Source organism: Scylla paramamosain, chromosome 5 (assembly GCF_035594125.1).
Source record: "Scylla paramamosain isolate STU-SP2022 chromosome 5, ASM3559412v1, whole genome shotgun sequence".
NCBI lineage: Eukaryota > Metazoa > Arthropoda > Malacostraca > Decapoda > Portunidae > Scylla > Scylla paramamosain.
In genome coordinates this window covers 32,797,556-32,817,554 of record NC_087155.1, presented here as the reverse complement: position 1 = coordinate 32,817,554, position 19,999 = coordinate 32,797,556, and the positions used below count along the sequence as shown (strand labels likewise).

Below are 19,999 nucleotides of genomic sequence, written 5' to 3'. Positions count from 1 at the left end.
TGTGGTTTAGGAAGCAGAAGCTGGAAGAGTAATGAGTAGGAAGACGAGGAAAATAACTTGGACGAGAACGGAGGAAACCGAGAGAAAGAGAGAGGAAAAAAGGAATGAGCAAGATGAGAAGAGGAAAGGCTAACAGAACGCACGAGGCAGACAGCAGAAATGAAACTGGAACAGAAGTAGGAGTAAAACAACAACAAAAAATACACAAAAATAAAGGAGAGAACGAAGAAGAGAAGGAAATGAATAAGGGAGACGAAGAGAGGAAACACTAACAGATTTCACTAAATATTTCACAAGGAAGTAGAAACGAAGCTGGAACAAAATTAAAAACAGAAAGACACAAAAACATACACAGAAAGAGAAAGGAGGGAAACAAAAGGAGGAGAAGCAGGAGAAGGAAAGGCACGAGTGAGGCGAAGAGAGGAAACACTAAGAGAGCCCACTAAATATTAGACAAGGAAGTACACACGAAACTGAAACAGACGAAGCAGTAGAAAGACACAAAAAGTACACATAAAGAGAAAGGAAAGAGACAAGAGGAGGATGAGAAGGAAAGGAACGAGTGAGACGAAGAGAGGAAACGCTAACACATATCGCTAAATATTACACAAGGAAGTAGAAACGAAACTGAAACAGATGTAGGAGTAGAAACACACACAAAACGCACAGAAAGAGAAAGAAGAGAAACAATAGGAGAAGAAAAGGAACGAATGAGACAAAGAGAGAAAACACTAACAGATCTCAAGGACGTACACACGAAGCTGGAACAGAAGTAGAAGTAGAAAGACACAAAAAAATTATACACAGAAACAAAACCAGGCGAAGGAAAGGAACGAGTGAGACGAAAGAAGAAAACGCTAACAGATCTTACGTAAATGTCACAAGTACTCACCGCCCCCCCTCCCTCTGAGGCAAGGGAGGAAGAAACAAAGGCTCAATCCACCTGAACACTGTTGCTTTATCTTGTGACTCCCAGCAGGTGATCTGACAACACCACCTCACCTGCAGTGGGGGTGGAACTTTGCAGATGTTTCAAGGCCAAGACGGAAGAAGTAGTAAGATTAAGGCTAGGTGAGGTGAGGTGGTGAAGTGAAGTGAGAATGAGATGACATGTGGGGAACAAAGGTGAAATGAAGTTAGGCAAGGTAGAAGTCGGTGAAGTAACGTGAGAATGAGATGAGGCAGAGCTGAGGTGAGTTGAGTTAAGGTAAAAAAAAAAAAAAAAAAAGCGAGTTAGGTAAAAAAAAAAAAAAAAGACGAGGTAAGGTAAAGACGAGAAATAAGGTGAGGTGAGATAAGGTGAGGTGATACAGAGGTAAGATGAGATGAAACGATGTAAGATGTGGTGAGATGAGGTGAGATGAAGGTAAGTGGTGTAAAGTGAGGTGAAGAAAAAGTGAAGCGAGGCGAACTGACGTAAGGCGAGGTGAGATCAGGTAAGGTGAGGCAAATCAAAGCAAACCACAGTGAAGGCAAGCCACGGTCAGACGGCCTTTTGAACTGCCAACGTCAATCTACCATCACCAAACGCACGAGGCCCCAGAATTAATTGGGGTGACCTGCAGGTAGCTAGTGCCGGTGTCTGTATTGTGTTTACGTTGGCTTCTATTGTGATGAAGGTACAGCCAGGTATCCATTCCCAAACCCCCCTGTCTCCCTGCGCTCCCACCTCCCGCTACCCCTTAACCACAGCCACATCCCATCCCCAGCCTTTGTTATGGCGCCATGCCGGCCACTGACCTTCCCCGCGATGCCTCACGTCACCTTAGACACGAGGACAAGAGGCGCGTCTGAGTGAGGTGACGGGGTCTGAAGGAAGCCAGCCTGAGACACATGTAAAGTAAAAGGGCTCTGGTGAAGGAAAAACAAGTGGCGAGTACACGTGTTCAGGTGTAGAAGACTGATACACAGAGAAATGAGCATCTGTACACAAGGAAATTCATACGTGGATGGACGCACGTAGGCATGTAAACACACACACACTGGCACACACGCAAGGAACATACCCATAAGTTATCATACGTGTCACATTCCCAAGTCCCCCAACCACTCCACCTGCGCCTACGTGTATCGACAGTCTGGAGCCTTGAAGAACACACGACACCCTCCTCCAGAACCTCCCTCATTCCTTCTCCCCCTCTCTCCCACCACGCCTTCTCTGACCCCACAGCCGCAGGAACATAGTCATATGATTCATGTCAAGACGCCGTTACAGAGGCCGCGCCTGCCGCCCACTGAGATCATTAAAGCAATTCACGATTCCCTGTATGGGGTCTCCCTCCTTTCCCCGCCAAGTCCCACAAGGTCCTTCACATGTAGCCCCCAAATGTCCTTCACCCAGACGCTCTAATTGTCCTTCGCCGCATGATATCCTTCATCTGAGTCCTAACATGTCCTTCAAAGGCGCATTATCCTGTACAGTTTTCATCATCCCTGCTGTTTTCTTGGTCTTGATCTTGGTCTTAGTCTTGCTATGCCCCTCGTGACCTTTCTTCCTCCTCCTTCCTCCCCCGACAACACCTGACTCATTCCTTACCTGTATCCTCTGACTCACCTTTCACCTGTACTGCGCGTCTTAGTCATAGGCCCGCTCCCCCCCCTCTCTCTCTCTCTCTCTCTCTCTCTCTCTCTCTCTCTCTCTCTCTCTCTCTCTCTCTCTCTCTCTCTCTCTCATACGCACACACCACTGCATACGGTCTTTCCCCTCCCTGCAACCAAAACAATCAATACTAACACCACTGCGTCTCAGAATTTGCCACACACACACACACACACACACACACACACACACACACACACACACACCAATATTATGCACACATACAAATACAAACACGGCCTATATCCTCAAAGAAAAAAAGACACACGGAAATAAATAGAATGCAAAATAGATCACACTCGGGAGGCGCCATCTACGCAGCAATACACACACACACACACACACACACACACACACACACACACACATCCTTCCGCCGCCGCCGCGTAGATGAGGCGGCCCTGCGCTGTCTGCTGTAATTCTACGTCGATGCCACACCAGATAAGAGGAAGACGACACGACACGACACGACACAGTAGGGCGGTAGGGCGGGGGAGTGAACACGTATAAGTGAGCACGATACTGGGAATGAGTGAAAGAGTGACGGAGGGAGTGGAGGAGGGAGTGAAGGAGGGAGAGTAACAGAGACTAGGAAAAAACAGAAAGGCAGGGATACAAATATCAAGGATACGTGAAATAAAACGGCAGGGAGGTGAGTGAATTGCAAGACATAGGAAAAGGGAGAAAAAATGTGAACAAATATATGTGTGAGAGAGAGAGAGAGAGAGAGAGAGAGAGAGAGAGAGAGAGAGAGAGAGAGAGAGAGAGAGAGAGAGAGAGAGAGAGAGAGAGACATGCATATTTGTGTGTACGTGACGGGTGGAAAAACTCGTACGTTCATAGTCATTAAGGAAATAAAATAATCATTCTTCTTTCAAAAGAGGATTTATTGAAGCGTCTCATTTAGTGCGCATTAACTGATTAAAAGTAATATTGATGATGGTTCCAATAACACTAATAGCAATAATAATAATAATAATAATAATAATAATAATAATAATAATAATAATAATCTCATCTTTTTCCTTATATAATTACACTAATAATAAGAACAAGAACAAGAAAAACAACAAGAACAAGATCAAGATGAACTACAACAACAACGAGGAAAAAAGAAGACTTAAACGAGAAAAACTTTGAAATAATACCCCTGCAGATCAAAAACACAGGAACACAGACAACTGAGGCCGACACGGTACACACAAACACAATTCCCTTCCTTCTGAAACACAATAAAACAATTCATCTCATAAATTCACGGAAGTAAAACGCATGTCCCGCCTTTCCAAGCTTAACCCGACCCCCGAGTTAAAATCCCACGGTAATCTCTTAAAACTTTGCACCAACTTTGCATCAAGTTTGGCCATGAAAATAACCTGCGTTCTGGTACATGGAGCGAGAGAGAGAGAGAGAGAGAGAGAGAGAGAGAGAGAGAGAGAGAGAGAGAGAGAGAGAGAGAGAGAGAGAGAGAGAGAGAGAGAGAGAGAGAGAAATAGTGAAAAGAAGCGAGGTACGTATGTTTATATTCTAAAAACATTGAAATAATAATAAAAACAAAACAGGAAAGAAAAAAACGGTGAGGAATCCGATGAAAAACAAGAAAAGAAAAAAAAGTAAAAGGCACACCAAGAAAATGAGAAAAGAAAGATGAAATTAGCCGGACGAAAAGAAAAAAAAAGACACACAAGACGAAGGAAAAATGAGAGGAGAAAAAGAAGAGGTAAAATTAGCAGGACGAGTGTTGAGGCAGCCATGAGAAACAACAGATCCCCGGGAGGAGCCACGGAGCCACGGAGCCACGGAACCAGACACACGAGCAAGACTTTGTGCAGAAACACGCCCTGGGGAGCTGCAGGCGAGGAATCGGGCTGTAATGGAGCCTCCCAAGCAGCCGTTCCACCTACCTACCACCTTGCTCAATAGTCCACTAACTTACACCACTTACTCCTGCAGATTTTCGTTTTTTTTTTTTTTCGTCTTAATCTTTAGTTCTCCCGTAACACGCGATATTCGTTTCCACTGTTTAAGCTTTTTTTTTCTATTCTTGATCTTTTTAGTCCTTTCGTAACATGCGACACGCGTTTCTGTTGATTAGCGTTTTTTTTTTTGTGTGTGTGTGTGTCTTTTCATAAAACGCCACTCTCGTTTCCACTGTTTTTAGCGTTTTCGTTTCTTAATTTTTAGTGTCTTCAAAACATGTGACACTCTCTTCCACCATGTTTAGCGTTTTCTCTCAGTCCCAAGGTCTCTGATCTGCAAAGAATTTTTTTTTCAACTCTTGGATTCCCTCATTGACGTTTTCTCCTAATGGGCATTTCTCCTTCCAGAATTTTTCCCCCTCTCTATTTACTCAATCACTAAGGTAACGTGACATAACTATCAAACCATTAACAGCAATGCTCTCAGTTAGTGCCTCATTATTCTAATCATAGTGCTATGAAATATGTATGAGGAAAAATGGAAAACGTTCGCAAGGAAAAACGTCTAGAAATAAATTTATGCAGAAGGGGGCTGAAATCTGTCAGGGAGAAAATTTCAGGGTGAAAACTATCATGAGGTGAATACGTCCAGGGAGGGGAGGATATGATTGTGTTCCAGGTAGTCATGGCCAGGAGCCGAGGAGCATTCAGCACTCATTTCCAATGTTCAGCGTTCTCCCTTGAGCCTTGATCTTAAGTCTTCTGATACGTTAAACACTAATCAATTATCAACTTACTGAGGGAACTGTCAAAGTATTATAGAACTCAAGACTGCCGGGAAGCTAAACACAAAAGAGAAAATTGCAGAAGGCTCCTCGATTTCCAACTACGAATGAAGAGTGTGGAAGACACAAGCGTCTCAGAAACTGGGAGCCTCAGTGCCCCGCCTCGCCCTCCCACTGCCAAAGTAAGAGAGCATAACGACGTTTGCCATGACTATTTCCTCACCGTAATTGAACTCGGGTAATTGAAGTCATTAGAAAGTTAAAAGGATAAGTGATTGCCTTCGTTAAGAGCACAGCGTAAGGAGTCCCTAGAGGAGATCCGGGGATTCGTCTTACACACTCGAGTGAAATTTGGCTCTTGTTCATTGAGGCGTCTTGGGAGCGTTGAGTGTCGAGTGCTCGGGGTGACGAGGCGAGGACGAGGAGGACTGGCTGAGTGGCTGAGTGGCTGAGAGGTGGAGTGATGTCCTTACTCGGAATTAGCGAGACTCCCACCTTGGTCCTTGTGGGAGTTATATGTTACATGTGGACGTCACCCACATTCGTAAAAGAACACAATATTTGTTTTTCTCCCGATCGATACACACATACGCAGCCAGCCACACGCCTCGCCTCGCCTCGCCTCGCCTCGCCTCGCCTCGCCTCGCCTTGCCTTGCCTTGCCTTGCCTTGCCTTGCCTTGCCTTGCCTTGCCTTGCCTTGCCTTGCCTTGCCTTGCCTTGCCTTGCCTTGCCTTGCCTTGCCTTGCCTTGCCTCACCCTGCCCGCATACACAGCCACGAACCCTCCACGACGAGACTGCCCCTGCTTGCCTTACCTTAGCCGGAGCCAAACACCCAAGCACTTTCCGCACCATCAGCACTTCCGCTTCCCACGCGCCCACTTCCGCATCGCCACACTCACCTGAGGAAGAAGGAAAATAGATGGGTTAGAGAACAAGGTATAAACACGCAGGTGCGCACACACACACACACACACACACACACACACACACACACACACTTTTCCTTGCATCTTCACCCCTCATCCTTCATCTCTCTCTCTCTCTCTCTCTCTCTCTCTCTCTCTCTCTCTCTCTCTCTCTCTCTCTCTCTCTCTCTCTCATTACTCCTTCATGCTCGCCTCCTTCATTATTCTAGTCCTTCCTTAGTTCCTTTCCTGCCTCCCTCATTGATTCATTCACTCATTCACACTTTCTCCGTGGCGCCGTTTTTTTTTTTCTCCGTCTCTCTTTTCCGCCAAACGATGAAAATACTCAGGACTCAATTACGGAGGCAGCGACCGCCATTACCCCGCCACACGCTTAGTTTCGCTCACTCACTGGTAAATAAATAAACGCTGCACTTTTTCATCACTTCTCTCACTCCTTCATTCTCTTCTTTCTCGTACTTCATTTGTGCGTTTGTACTCTCTCTCTCTCTCTCTCTCTCTCTCTCTCTCTCTCTCTCTCTCTCTCTCTCTCTCTCTCTCTCTCTCTCTCTCTCTCTCTCCCGCACTTTCATCCGTCTCCTCTATCCTCGAGTGTTTGTCGGACTCGTTTTTTCTCTTAAACATTCTGAATACGTTGTATCACTTAGGAACTACACACACACACACACACACACACACACACACACACACACACACACACACACACACACACACAAAAACACAATTTCACACACTTGCTAATTACATACGAGAAAAAATAAAATAATAAATAAGTAAATTGATAAACAAATAACAAACTAATACGTCTAGTTCGCACACACTATTATTATTATTATTATTATTATTATTATTATTATTATTATTATTATCATCATCAAATTTACCATTATTTTATTGACAACAGCATGCACAACTATACGAGGTGTGTCATTAAAGTTCCAGGACTGGTGCCACACAAGTTTTATTTCACATCCAGGCTACAAACTATAGGTTATCTCCTTCGAAGTAATCCCCCTGGCACCGCATGCACTTGTCCATCCTTCTCTGCCAGGCTTGCATGCACTGCTGGAAGGATTCTTGCGGGATGCTCCTCAGCTCCGTCGTCACGGCCTTTTTGATGTCGTCCGCATCATCAAAACGGGTCCCCTTCATGACCTCCTTGAGCTTGGGGAAGAGGAAGAAGTCGCACGGAGCGAGGTCAGGTGAGTAGGGCGGTTGCTCCAGCACGGCGATGTTCTTCTTGGCCAAGAACTCTCTGATGCTCAGGGCATTGTGAGCAGGCGCATTGTCGTGGTGAAGCAGCCACGAGTTGCCCTGCCACAACTCCCGCCTCTTCTCGCGCACTGCACGAAGCAGACGCCGCAGTACTTCTTTGTACACATGTTGGTTGACTGTCTGGCCCTGTGGCAAGAACTCGCAGTGGACGATGCCCCTCACATCGAAGAAAGCGATCAACATGACCTTGAAGCTGGACCTGGACTGCCTTGGTTTCTTCGGCCGTGGCGACGCCGGACTCTTCCATTGAAGGCTCTGGCGTTTGGTCTCCGGGTCGTACTCAAATACCCAGGACTCATCGCCGGTGATGACTCTCCTGAGCAAGTCTGGTTCAGTTTCCAGACGCTCGAGGATGTCCTGACACACCTGCATGCGTCGTCCCTTCTGGTCATCGTTCAGGAGTCTCGGCACCATCTTCGCACAGACTTTCCGCATGCCCAGATCTTCAGTGATAATCTTCCACACGCTGTTGTGGTTCATGCCAAGCTCATCTGCGATCTTTCGAACAGTCAACCGACGATCGTCACGCACCATCTGCTTGACACGCTCAACATTGGCCTCATTCCTGCTCGTTGAGGGTCTTCCACTCCTGGGGTCATCTTCCACGTCCTCCCGGCCCTCTTTGAACCTCTTGCACCACTCAAAAACACGTGAGCGTGACATTGTCTCATCCCCGTACACTTTTTGCAGCATACCCAGTGCTTCTGACGGCGTTTTCCCCAACTGCACCAAAAACTTCAAGTTTGTTCGCTGTTCAGCGCTCATTGTTAAACGACCTGCAACAGAGGACATGATTTTAAAAGCACGTAAGAAAAAGATTAGTGACTGTAGAGGGTTGGGAGCGCAGTTGTATACTCCAGAAGGATTACTTTGAAGGGGAAATATGGTGGTTTGTGGCTTGGGTTTGAAATTCATCTTTTAGGACACCAGTCCTGGAACTTTAATGACACACCTCGTAAGCGAAAAAGGTACAATATTAACACTTCTAACGGTCACTTGAAGGAGAATGTTGCTGATCCATCACAAAACCCGCAATATATTTAAGTATGATGCAATGAAATACGACTACTTCTGAAGATCACACACACACACACACACACACACACACACACACACACACACACAGAAGTAGGTCAGCCTCCCCTCCACCGCTGCTGCCTCGCTCCGGGAAGAGTTTTACTGAATGTTCTACTGGAGATGCGTTCCTATTGTTCCTGTCGCCACTGTCATGCCTGTGTCTCGCTTTGAAGGCCGTAGATAATGACTTGAGAGAGAGAGAGAGAGAGAGAGAGAGAGAGAGAGAGAGAGAGAGAGAGAGAGTTTTTCAAAGAGAACAAGCTTTGAGGTGGGGTCTACGCAAAGTTCAGAAGGCATTTTAGATTAATCTCTCTCTCTCTCTCTCTCTCTCTCTCTCTCTCTCTCTCTCTCTCTCTCTCTCTCTCTCTCTCTCTCTCTCTCTCAACAATTACGTCAAAAGTAAAAATATAGTTGAAATGAGAGAGAGAGAGAGAGAGAGAGAGAGAGAGAGAGAGAGAGAGAGAGAGAGAGAGAGAGAGAGAGAGAGAGAGCATATGATGAACAATTAACCACGTAGAAAAAGAAAGCAAATGGAGTTATTTTCTTCCGAACACCAAAGGGCACCACACACACACACACACACACACACACACACACACACACACACACACACACACAGCACAAAGTAATAAGCAAACAAACAAGATCTTCAATTATGATTCTGACACATCAAGTCGAGGATCTAATTCCATTCCAATTTCGAAATTTATCTTTCCCAAACCAGATGTGTGGCTCCCCTGGCCTCTTCCTTTATCTTCCTGAGAGAGAGAGAGAGAGAGAGAGAGAGAGAGAGAGAGAGAGAGAGAGAGAGAGAGAGAGAGAGAGAGAGAGAGAGAGAGAGAGAGAGAAAATAAGGAAGTCAAACCGAGGATAAAGTAAAGAAATATAAATAGAGAAAATAAAAAATAAAGACGTAGGAAGCGAAGCGAATAATGAGAAGTGAAGAGAGAGAGAGAGAGAGAGAGAGAGAGAGAGAGAGAGAGAGAGAGAGAGAGAGAGAGAGAGAGAGAGAGAGAGAGAGAGAGAGAGAGACAGAGAGGGAAAATGCAACTATTCTTCTCTTTCTAGACCTATCACCATTCATCCCTTCTCCTTCCTCCTCTTCCCCTTCCCTCCCCTCCTCTTCCCATTGCTTCCCTTCCCCTTACTCCCTGCCTTCCCTCAACCAGCCATTTCCCAAACACCTCAAATTCTATACACCCATAATCGTTTTCAAGCTGCCAAAAGGAAAATTAATGACACCCGACCAACGTAAGGAATGGATGGCTGGCTCGGCGGTTCTTGAATGTCGCAGTGAGTCAGTGAACCGCCCCTTCGAGACTCGGAAGTCCTGAGATCGACGCTTAACTCGCTGTCTGGTGTCAAGCTGCGAGGGGGTTTTGTGTGGTGGGAAAAGGAAAGGTTGCGGGAGGAGAGGTGTGATAAGATGGTGTGAAATATATAAGGGTGATGCTGATGGTATAGGAGGAGGAGGAGGACGACGACGAGGTGGAGCAAGACGATGAGGAGGAGGAGGAGGAGGAGGAGGGTGAAGACGAGGCGAAGAAACAAAGGAATAGAATATAAGCCTTATTGGTCCATAAGGGGCTGTTTCCGGAGGCTATACTGTCTAACATACAATGAGAGGAACAGGACAACACTGGCGAAGGCTCCCTCCTCCCACCACACCCACCACATGAGGATTACAAAGGATTACAAAGGATAACCAAACAGCAACAGGCCTTTCGGTCCTTCCAAAGCTGTTTGATAACTAGATCTAACTAGTTATAGGGTAAGGGGACAGAACAGTAAAGCAGAAGGCCTCTCCCCACCCACCACTCCCACCTACCCAGCATGCGTTGGAATATAAATGATTGGGTAAAACGTACATGCAGCGTGTAAACAAATCTTACTTGGAATTTTCATCGGAAAAGATGAAAGGAAGCTTGTTATTCATCCTAGGCGAGGAGGACATGAAGGAGGAGATGCAGAAAATGTCAGAAATAGGTTGAATGGAGGAGGAGGAGGAAATGTGAAAAAATAAAAAAAAATAAATGAAATAAAGAACGAAGAAATGGAAGGAAAAACAGGACATGAAAGGAACACAATCGTAGGAGAGAAAAAAAAAAGATAGATGCAAAGTGGGGAAAAAAAAAATAGAAGGTGAAGAGAGAAGGACGACCAATGAAGAGAAGGAAATGTGAGAGGAAGAGAAGGAAGCAAAGAAAAAGGAGAAAATAATGATGATAACACCCACGCAGATTCATAAATAAACGACAGCATTACTAAACACACACACACACACACACACGCCATGATGGAGGAGACGAGGTAGTAAAATGCAAACCACACACTCAAGTCTAAAAATACTCTGCCAGATGACGTCATGGGGTGACATAAAACCAAAATAGGAACAAGCAACACGCTCCCCACTCATCAAAAAAAAAAAAAGAAGTTACGAAAATACGAAAATAGAAACACGTATGTAATCGAATGAACTTAATACACAAAAATATACATAAAATTAAGATTATATGATAGAACTCGAGATAAATTATGAGGGAGTCCGAAGAAAATAGCTTTGGAACACGAAATAGAGAGACACGTGTTTATATGAAAAGAAAAAAAAAGACCAAATACGCGAAAAATAAATATATAAAGTAACTATTATTTGAAAGACGAAAGAAATGGGAAAAAAATGAAAAATAGGTTAAGAAAACACAAAAATAAGCAAACAAGTATTAAAGACAAAACAAAATAGAAACAGATTAATGCACAGAGAAAACTAAAATTATGCAAATGACGCTGAAATGAATTAGAATAAAAAATTAATTACGTGTATTTATAAACAATCGGGAGAATTAGATCACTCTTCCGTTTAACTTCAATACGTTCATCGTGCTAACAGAACATAAAAAGTATACATAAATTAAATACTGAGAATAAACGCACAACACGCACACACACAAACAGAAAACGAGAATCATACGAGTAAAACCCAAATAAAAGAATAAAAAAACAGGCAAGTATATAAATGAGGCGAATTAAAGCGGTCCTTCCTTTCAATTTTCAACCCTATTGCCGCGATAATAAAAGAGCTAAATACACACACACACACACACACACACACACACATACACACACACAAACAGAAAACGAGGGTTACATGGGGCGGATGACACTGAAATAAATGGCAGGAACGAAAAAGAAAAAAAAAAAAAAAAGAAGGGGAAAAAAAGAGAGGAGTGTGGTATATAAATGGGTAGAATTAGAGGGGTCTTGCCTTTAATAGAGAGACGATGCATCTTCATTGGGGTGATGGGGCAACCTAATGAGGCAGAGTGGTGTGTGTTTCAAGGCCTCCGCTTCGCAAACAAGTATTAATAGGGATTGGTTTATTTTTTAACTTTACACACGATGATCTGTACACGGGTTAATGGTTGGGCAATGGGGAAGGAAGGAGATGGAGAGAGGGAGAGGGAGAGCGGTAAAGGAAGAAAGGAGGAGGTTAAGAACAGGGTGGAGGGAGATAGATGAGAGAGAGAGAGAGAGAGAGAGAGAGAGAGAGAGAGAGACGCAGACAAACACACACACACACACACAGAGACAGACAGACAGACAGACACAGACAAGGGTCATGGGCAAACGCACAAATACACACACACACACACACACACACACACAAAGACAATAGAAAAACGAAAAAAAAAATCGTCGACAAAGAAAAAAAAATAGAAAACAGAACAAAACACGATAACTCACACAAAACAAAACAAAAAATAATAAAAAAACGAAACGAAAACATGAACTGAACCACAACAAAGTAAAACAGCGAGAGAGAGAGAGAGAGAGAGACGCAGACAAACACACACACACACAGATTCAGACAGACAGACAGACACAGACAAGGGTCATGGGCAAACGCACAAATACACACACACACACACACACACACACACACACACACACAAAGACAATAGAAAAACGAAAAAAAAAATCGTCGACAAAGAAAAAAAAATAGAAAACAGAACAAAACACGATAACTCACACAAAACAAAACAAAAAATAAAAAAAAACGAAACGAAAACATGAACTGAACCACAACAAAGTAAAACAGCGATAAAGAACAGAACAGAACAGAACAGAACAGAACAGGACGAGACAAGAGAGGCAAGGCAAGGCAAGGCAAGGCAAGGCAAGGCAAGGCAAGGCAAGGCAGGGAGGGTTGGGACAAGGCACGGAGAGGCGGGCTGGACACTGGAGGGCAGGGAAGGACAAGGAAGGGCGTGATGGAGGAGTTGCGTGAGGGAGGGCGTGACGTAAGGGCGTGGATGGGACAGGTCAGGTAGAGGGCGACGCATCTGGCTGGCCGGAATCAAGTAGGAGGGCCGGTTATCAGACCCCAGCTGACTCCCGTGGCTTACGACCCAGCTGATGGAGGCTATTAAGGGGGCAGGAAAGAGAGGAGAGAGAGAGAGAGAGAGAGAGAGAGAGAGAGAGAGAGAGAGAGAGAGAGAGAGAGAGAGAGAGAGAATCTAGGAAGTTAATATAGATTGTGGAGTGAGAAAAGACCTAAACAAATGAGAAAAAAATGGAATACAGACATTGAAAACGGAGGAAACGAGAGAGAGAGAGAGAGAGAGAGAGAGAGAGAGAGAGAGAGAGAGAGAGAGAGAGAGAGAGAGAGAGAGGTACACACAGCTGCAGGAGACATCTTTTATCTACCTCGTTGTTTTATTTTACCCTCACCTTTATATCTTTTTTTCCAGCTCGCATTTCGTACGGCAGTTTTCACCGCTCCTATTTCGCTTACTTTTCTAACACACTCGTAGCTGACGCGTGAGGGAAGGGAACCCGTGTGTGCTGTCTCTTTAACGGTCTTAGCGGCAGGTACCAACACCATGGAGGAGAACGAGCGCGCTTCCAAGGTATAATATGCCATCTCGATTTTTCTTCTTTTTTTATGAGTGTCAATGAAAGGGTGTCAAGGGAATATTGTAGAGTCTATGAGTTTGTGTTCGTAAGCTCAAGCATAGTCCTGCTGATAAGTAGATACGAGTCTGAAATTTTAACAAAGAAAGGGTGGAGAGAGAGAGAGAGAGAGAGAGAGAGAGAGAGAGAGAGAGAGAGAGAGAGAGAGAGAGAGAGAGAGAGAGAGAGAGAAATAATCAGAACAGTGCTTGGAGAGTTAACTTTAGAAACAATCTCATCAAACCAGTGAATGAAGAATGTAAGAACAAAGTTGATGGGAGGCTTCAGGAAATAACCCTGAGTGAAATGCGTAAAGATAAGAGGAGAGAAAGGGCAAACTGATGGGACAAAGGAGGAAGATAATGTAGAGAAGGAAATTAAGGATAAATGAGAGAAAAATAAACGGCCGGAAATGAAATTGCATATAAGTTTCCTATTTCATCTCCTGACAGGTTACTACACCGACCTGGTTAACACTAATTCCTCTCGAGTATTGATTCCCAGGCAATGAGTGAAAGGACAGACAACCTCAAGAGTGTTAGTGGTCTTGTCCGGAATTTTAGCTTTATCACAGGGACCTCGTTGCCTCTGTTCAGTCCAGCCACTCCCGTCATAAGCAAGAGTTTCTGTGACCTTACTTAGAATTTTCCCTATAGCCATGTTGAGGTCACAGCAATGGGAGCAGAAAGAAGGAAAAAGTCAAGGAAATTAATGAAAAGCAGGGATTAACACGGAAAAAATTATGAATGGAAACAAAACAAGTGTCACTTCAAAGGTCATTCTGTAATTCACGACCTCCAACGTAAACGGAGCGAACGTTAGAAAGCAAAACTAAACGGATCTGAACGGAAAGGAAAGGAAAGGGAACGGAATGGAACAGAGCAAAACAAGAACCGAACGGAACGGAGTGGAACGGAAAGGAACAGAACGAAATGGGAGGAGAAAACGGAAGATGCATCCCTTGGGTTTTAATGACCGTCACTAATTTGACAAAGAAGAGTGTGTGATGCAGGATAATTAATTTCTTCTTGCGGAAAATAATACGCTGATGAAGTAATTAAGTGGAAGCTGAGACGGAACCAGGATTTAGGATTAGCGTGAAGGGAAGAGTAGACCTTGAAGGAAAATGCTGAAGGTGGTGAGATAGTTGCCTGCAAAAGAAGAGGGTGGGGTGCAAGATAATGACGCGCTGATGGAGTAATGGCGCGGAGGTCAACGAACTATGACTCAGGAAGACAAATAGAAAGGAAAGGCTTAGACCACAAGGCAACGGAGCACATAAATTGGTGAGGTGTGCTTAAAGAAAAGTAAAATAACTGAATAATTGCCTGGAAAGTGGAATGAAACTATGATTAATGAAAGTAAAGATTAAAAAAAATAGAACTTTGAGAAAAAAAAATAGGTGAGATAAGAAAGAAAAGGAAAATAAGGACATAACTGCGTGAAATGTAAAAATGAGCACTGATAAAGGAAAGTAAACACAAAAAAATTATAAAAAAAACTTAGTCTGCAAGATGAGATGTGCCAAAAAAAAGAGCAAAAATAGACTGATAAAATAAATACGTGGATAACAAAAAACAGAACTATGACAATGATTCAGGAAGGAACACATTAAGAAAAGCTTAGAACTGTGAGAGAGAGAAAATATATAAATGGGTGAGATGTGCAAACGTCGCGATTTTCCGGCACAGAAGGAGCCAAGAAAAATCCCAGCTGCAATCAAGAGCAAATGGTGTGCGCGGCGATCACACTGCGGGGAGGGAGGGGCGGCGGGGCAGGATCCGAGGCATTACACCCGAATACTGGACACGTGGACGAAATTTCTGCTTGAATGTAGACCAATAATTGAGCAAGAAATCTGGGAATCTTTGCCGGCTTACAATTATAAGACATCAAGAAGAAAAATACAGAAACCAACCTGCATATCAAAATTTCTTGCAGATTCCGATACAAAAAAGGGTGAGTTTACAACTTTAGGAAACGTAGAAATTCTCCGCATCTCATGAACATCTTTATAAATGTATTGATCCACAAATACGTCAAAATATCATGAAATTAATCTTGATGTGAACAAAAAAAATACAATGGCAAAAAATCGGGAAAGGTTCTGCACCTCATAATTTTAAAATATATATAAAACAACAGCACTAATAAGAATAATAAAATAATAAGTGTAATAATAACTACCATCATAAAGAAAAACAAAGAAAAATACATACCCACCCGCATAACAAACAAAACACAACCAAAGACCAAAACAAAAAAAGAAAGCACCACAACAATTATAATGACTCATTACGATATCCACACCTACACACAAAACAATAATATAATTCAATACGGAAAAAACAAAGGATAAGAAAAGATAAAACATAAAACAATATATACATAAACAAACACCTTCCTTGCTTTGGGATGTCGGCAAGAGGAGGGATGAGAGACAGGAGAGGCAGGAGGAGGAAGGTCAGGAGGCAACAACAGCCGGCAGTGTACGCGGAGATTCTGTTCGCCTTGAATAAAATCGCGCCTGGCAATTGGAGACGGAAAGACCCATTTTACATTGAAGGAAATGAGATGTCGAATCCCTGACGCCTCGCCGCGGGAGGGACAACAAATTTGCCCCGAATGGAATATCGAAATTTGGCCTTGGCGGGTGGCAAATGGAACAGAGGTTGGGAAACGGGAGGGGAGAAAGGGAGACCTAATAGAAGGCAGAACGAGAGCTGGAGGAACTTGAAAAAGGAGAGATGGTGAGGTGGTGAGAGGTAGGGAAAGAAGGGGAGGTGGTAAGATAGTGAGAGGTACGGGGAAAAAAAAAAAGGTGAGATGGTGAGAGGTAGAAGAAAAAGGGAGATAGTGAGGTGGCGAGAGGTAGGGAGAAAAATAAGGGGATGTGGTGACAGGTAGGGAAAAAAAAAGATGAGGTAAGAGATAGGAAAAAAAGGGAGGTGGCGAGGTGGCGAACGGTGGGGAAAAAGGAAGATGGGTAGAAATGGTGATGAAAAAGATGACAGATACTTTGTTTGTGAGAAATGAAGAGGTAGATAAACAAAAAAAAGAGGAGGAATGGAGAAGAGAAACAAAAAAAAAGGAGGTAGCGAGATGATGAGAGGTAGAAAACTTTGAGAACTAAAGGAGAGACGGTGGGATGGTGAAAAGTGGGGAAACTACGAAAGAAATGGTGACTATATGATGAGAGACGGGAAAACTATAAAAAGGAGAGGCGATAAGATGGTGGAAGATGAAGAGACAGAAAGCAATGTGGTGAAGTAATGAGAGGCGAAAGAAACCCATAAGAGAGAACCACAATGAAATAAATGCACTAAGAAAAACTGAAAGAAAAAGAAGTGGGAGAAAAATGTAATCAGTGCGGAAAGGTAAGATAACTCCCCTCGTGACTGCTTCTTTATCTTTCCGCCCTCTATTTTAACTTGTTGTCACCACTGTCATCTCAAATATCTCTAAAGCTGAACTCTTCTCTCAAACCTTTGTTAAAAAATCTAAATTGCATGATTCAGGGCTCTCTCTCTCTCTCTCTCTCTCTCTCTCTCTCTCTCTCTCTCTCTCTCTCTCTCTCTCTCTCTCTCTCTCTCTCTCTCTCTCTCTCTCTCCACTCAGACTGCTTCATGGCCACCGATTAGATCCTTCGCAATTATGTTTTCCACGCTATCCTTTTGACTTCTCTTAGGGAACTGGCACTCTAGTGGGTCCTTTTTGTTAAAGTTTTATATTGCCATTGACCAGTGTCCCTCTTACATAAAAATAAGAAATAAAAAACGCTCAGAGGTAAACAATATATAAGAGTGACAAGACCTCTATTAGTGGTCATGAAAATGGGGAAAAAAGAAAAACGGGAAGAGAAGCAAGTCATCGTCATATAAAAAATAAATACATAAATATATAAAATAAATAAATAACACATGCATACGTAAGAGAGAGATATACAAAGACGAGAACGGAAAATATTACGTCCACAGCAATTAATCGAAAACCTTCTTTGCCTAACACCGGAAAAATTAGCAAGGATTTTTTTCAAGTACGATCAATATTTCTTTTAAAAGGATCAATGTCTGGTACGTAAATGGCAAGGAACGTAACAAGGCTTTTTTTATATCTATATACCAATACATAAACAACAAAAATCATCCTAATAGACAGAAAAAAATAAAGGAAAATGGTAGTGTATCCTCTGAAAGGAAAATACGATCTCTGCTCCGACAGTAAATGAAAAAAATAAAAATAATAAAAAAATGATACGTAATGAGAAATCTTGGCCATTAGTGCAAAGAAAATCTACAAATTATCGTGTTCCAGGAATTTTTGCCGTCATCATTAACGACTTCTTCTTGTTAACTGAGCAAGCTGAAAATTATGGAAACAGGAAGCATCAGTAGTCTTTTTTTTTTTTTTGAGGGGTGGAGGAAGGACAAAAATAATGGAAGAGGAACAGGAACAAGAACAAGAACAACAAGAACAAGAACAAGAGAAAGGAGAGGAAGAAAAACAGAAAACAACAGAAGAAAACAACGAAAACGAAGAAAACAACGAAAAACAAGAACAAGAACAAGAAGGTGAGGAGGAGAAGGCGGAGGAAAAGAAAAGATGAAGAAGAAAGGAAGAGAAAATCCTAAAATAAACCTTGCACTTACGTATACTTTTAGAGAAAATGAAAAGAAAAAAAATCACAATATATTACCAGATAAACTTGCACTAAATTCAGACTCGGAAGAAATGAAGTTAAAAGTTAAAGAACGAAAGATCGGTTACTGAGAATCATAAATTTGGCAATACGGATTTAGGCGAAAAATAAGGAAATTCTTGGAGGGCGAAGAGCGAGCATCAAGTGAGAGAAGGGGGGAGGGATGGAAAGGGGAGGGAGTGCGGTGGTCCCTTGCTCCGCTCCATCGATCCTCAAAAGAAATGTGATTCTTTCAAACTTCCTTCTTACCAAGTAAATGCCGACGCTACTCTCTCTCTCTCTCTCTCTCTCTCTCTCTCTCTCTCTCTCTCTCTCTCTCTCTCTCTCTCTCTCTCTCTCTCTCTCACACACACATTTTCGTGTGAATCTCGTTTTCTTTCTCGTCTCATTTTTTCCTCTCCTATTTCGTATCATTCTCCTTTTTCTCTTTTTTTTTCTTGTTCTTGTTTTTTTTTTTTTAGTATTCTTTGGTGCTACTTCTTTTTCTTCTTTTCTTACATTTTTCTTTTTTCTCTCACTTCAGTTTTATCATCGTTGATCCCACCTCTCTCTCTCTCTCTCTCTCTCTCTCTCTCTCTCTCTCTCTCTCTCTCTCTCTCTCTCTCTCTCTCTCTCTCTCTCTCTCTCTCTCTCTCTCTCTAACACAAGTACACAACATCTTTGCACGCACCACATACCACACACACACACACACACACACACACACACACACCCATACAGAACACCGAGATCATGGGTAACTTAAATAAATCGTCGCTCACCACCAACACGGCAGCCAACTTAACTAAACGGGCGCGGGGTTTGGTTGAACTTGCTAGATTAGAGACACACGCCAGCCCGCCTTCCTCCCTCTCGCATCCCACGAGTGTTGCGTTATTACATTTGCCATCAAGACGAAAAAATAGCTGCGGTTCTGGTATGGTTCGGTACGGAAGAGTAATGGGGCGTTAATTGGATGGTCGTTGCCGGCGGTGTCTCTGCGAGTAAGGATGGAATTCGTTACCAAAGGGAGTTATATTAGGGACGGGAATTAAACGGTGCACAGATTATGCTTCTCCTCGTCACTGTGGCTGCGTGCACTACGGAGGAGGAGGGTGGTGACAGAAGAGGTTCAGTGGTAAATGTTATTCCTTGTGCCAACTATGAAGTCAATGGAGAGATTAAATTAAGGAAAGATTAATGATAATATAGTCACAGTAGTAGAACGAATTGTAGTTGTAGTAGTGGTGGTAATGATGGTAATAGTAGTAGTAGTAGTAGTAGTAACAACAATAACTGCAACAACAACATCAGTAAACACCATCAGCAACAAAAACAACAAATAACAACGTGTGTGTGTGTGTGTGTGTGTATGTGTGTGTGTGTTTAGCTGTTTACGGGCGTTGAATTATTGGATTTACTACGTACTACGCTTGCCCGGGGACGTAAATTACTGAGCTTCAATCTTGTTTCTCATAGACAAACATTGACTTAGCGAGCGATGCGATGCGCCTCTTTTTTTCGCGGGAGGCGGCGGGGGAGGAGCGGGAGAGTAAGAATTATTTTACTCTCTATCTGACAGCCGGCGAAAATTGTTTTACCTTCCGCTATAAGTCTGAACGCTTATGTTATTAAGTGTTTGTATCACTGAATTGTTCGTGCTTTATTAGTTTATCTCCTGCAATGGGTGAATCCTGCAGTGGGTGAATCCTTGCACTGAGCGTTCATTCCTGCAGTGTGGCGTTTGTTTGTCTCCCACCGAGGTATTCACAAAGGAACACAAAGGGA

At 43.2% G+C, this 19,999-nt stretch overlaps 1 protein-coding gene across 5 annotated transcripts in view; it reads right to left on the bottom strand.

Moving 5' to 3' along the window:
• The window catches only part of LOC135100854 (uncharacterized), a 260,614-nt gene that overhangs the window by 148,136 nt on the left and 92,479 nt on the right, over positions 1 to 19,999 (bottom strand). Inside the window, exon 3 of one of the 5 annotated variants that reach the window (XM_064004348.1) lies at positions 6,119 to 6,204. The exons of the other annotated variants lie outside the window; for them this stretch is intronic. The gene's annotated coding sequence lies outside the window, so the exon portion shown is untranslated. The remainder of the gene's footprint in view (positions 1 to 6,118; positions 6,205 to 19,999) is intronic. 5 annotated transcript variants of the gene reach the window in all.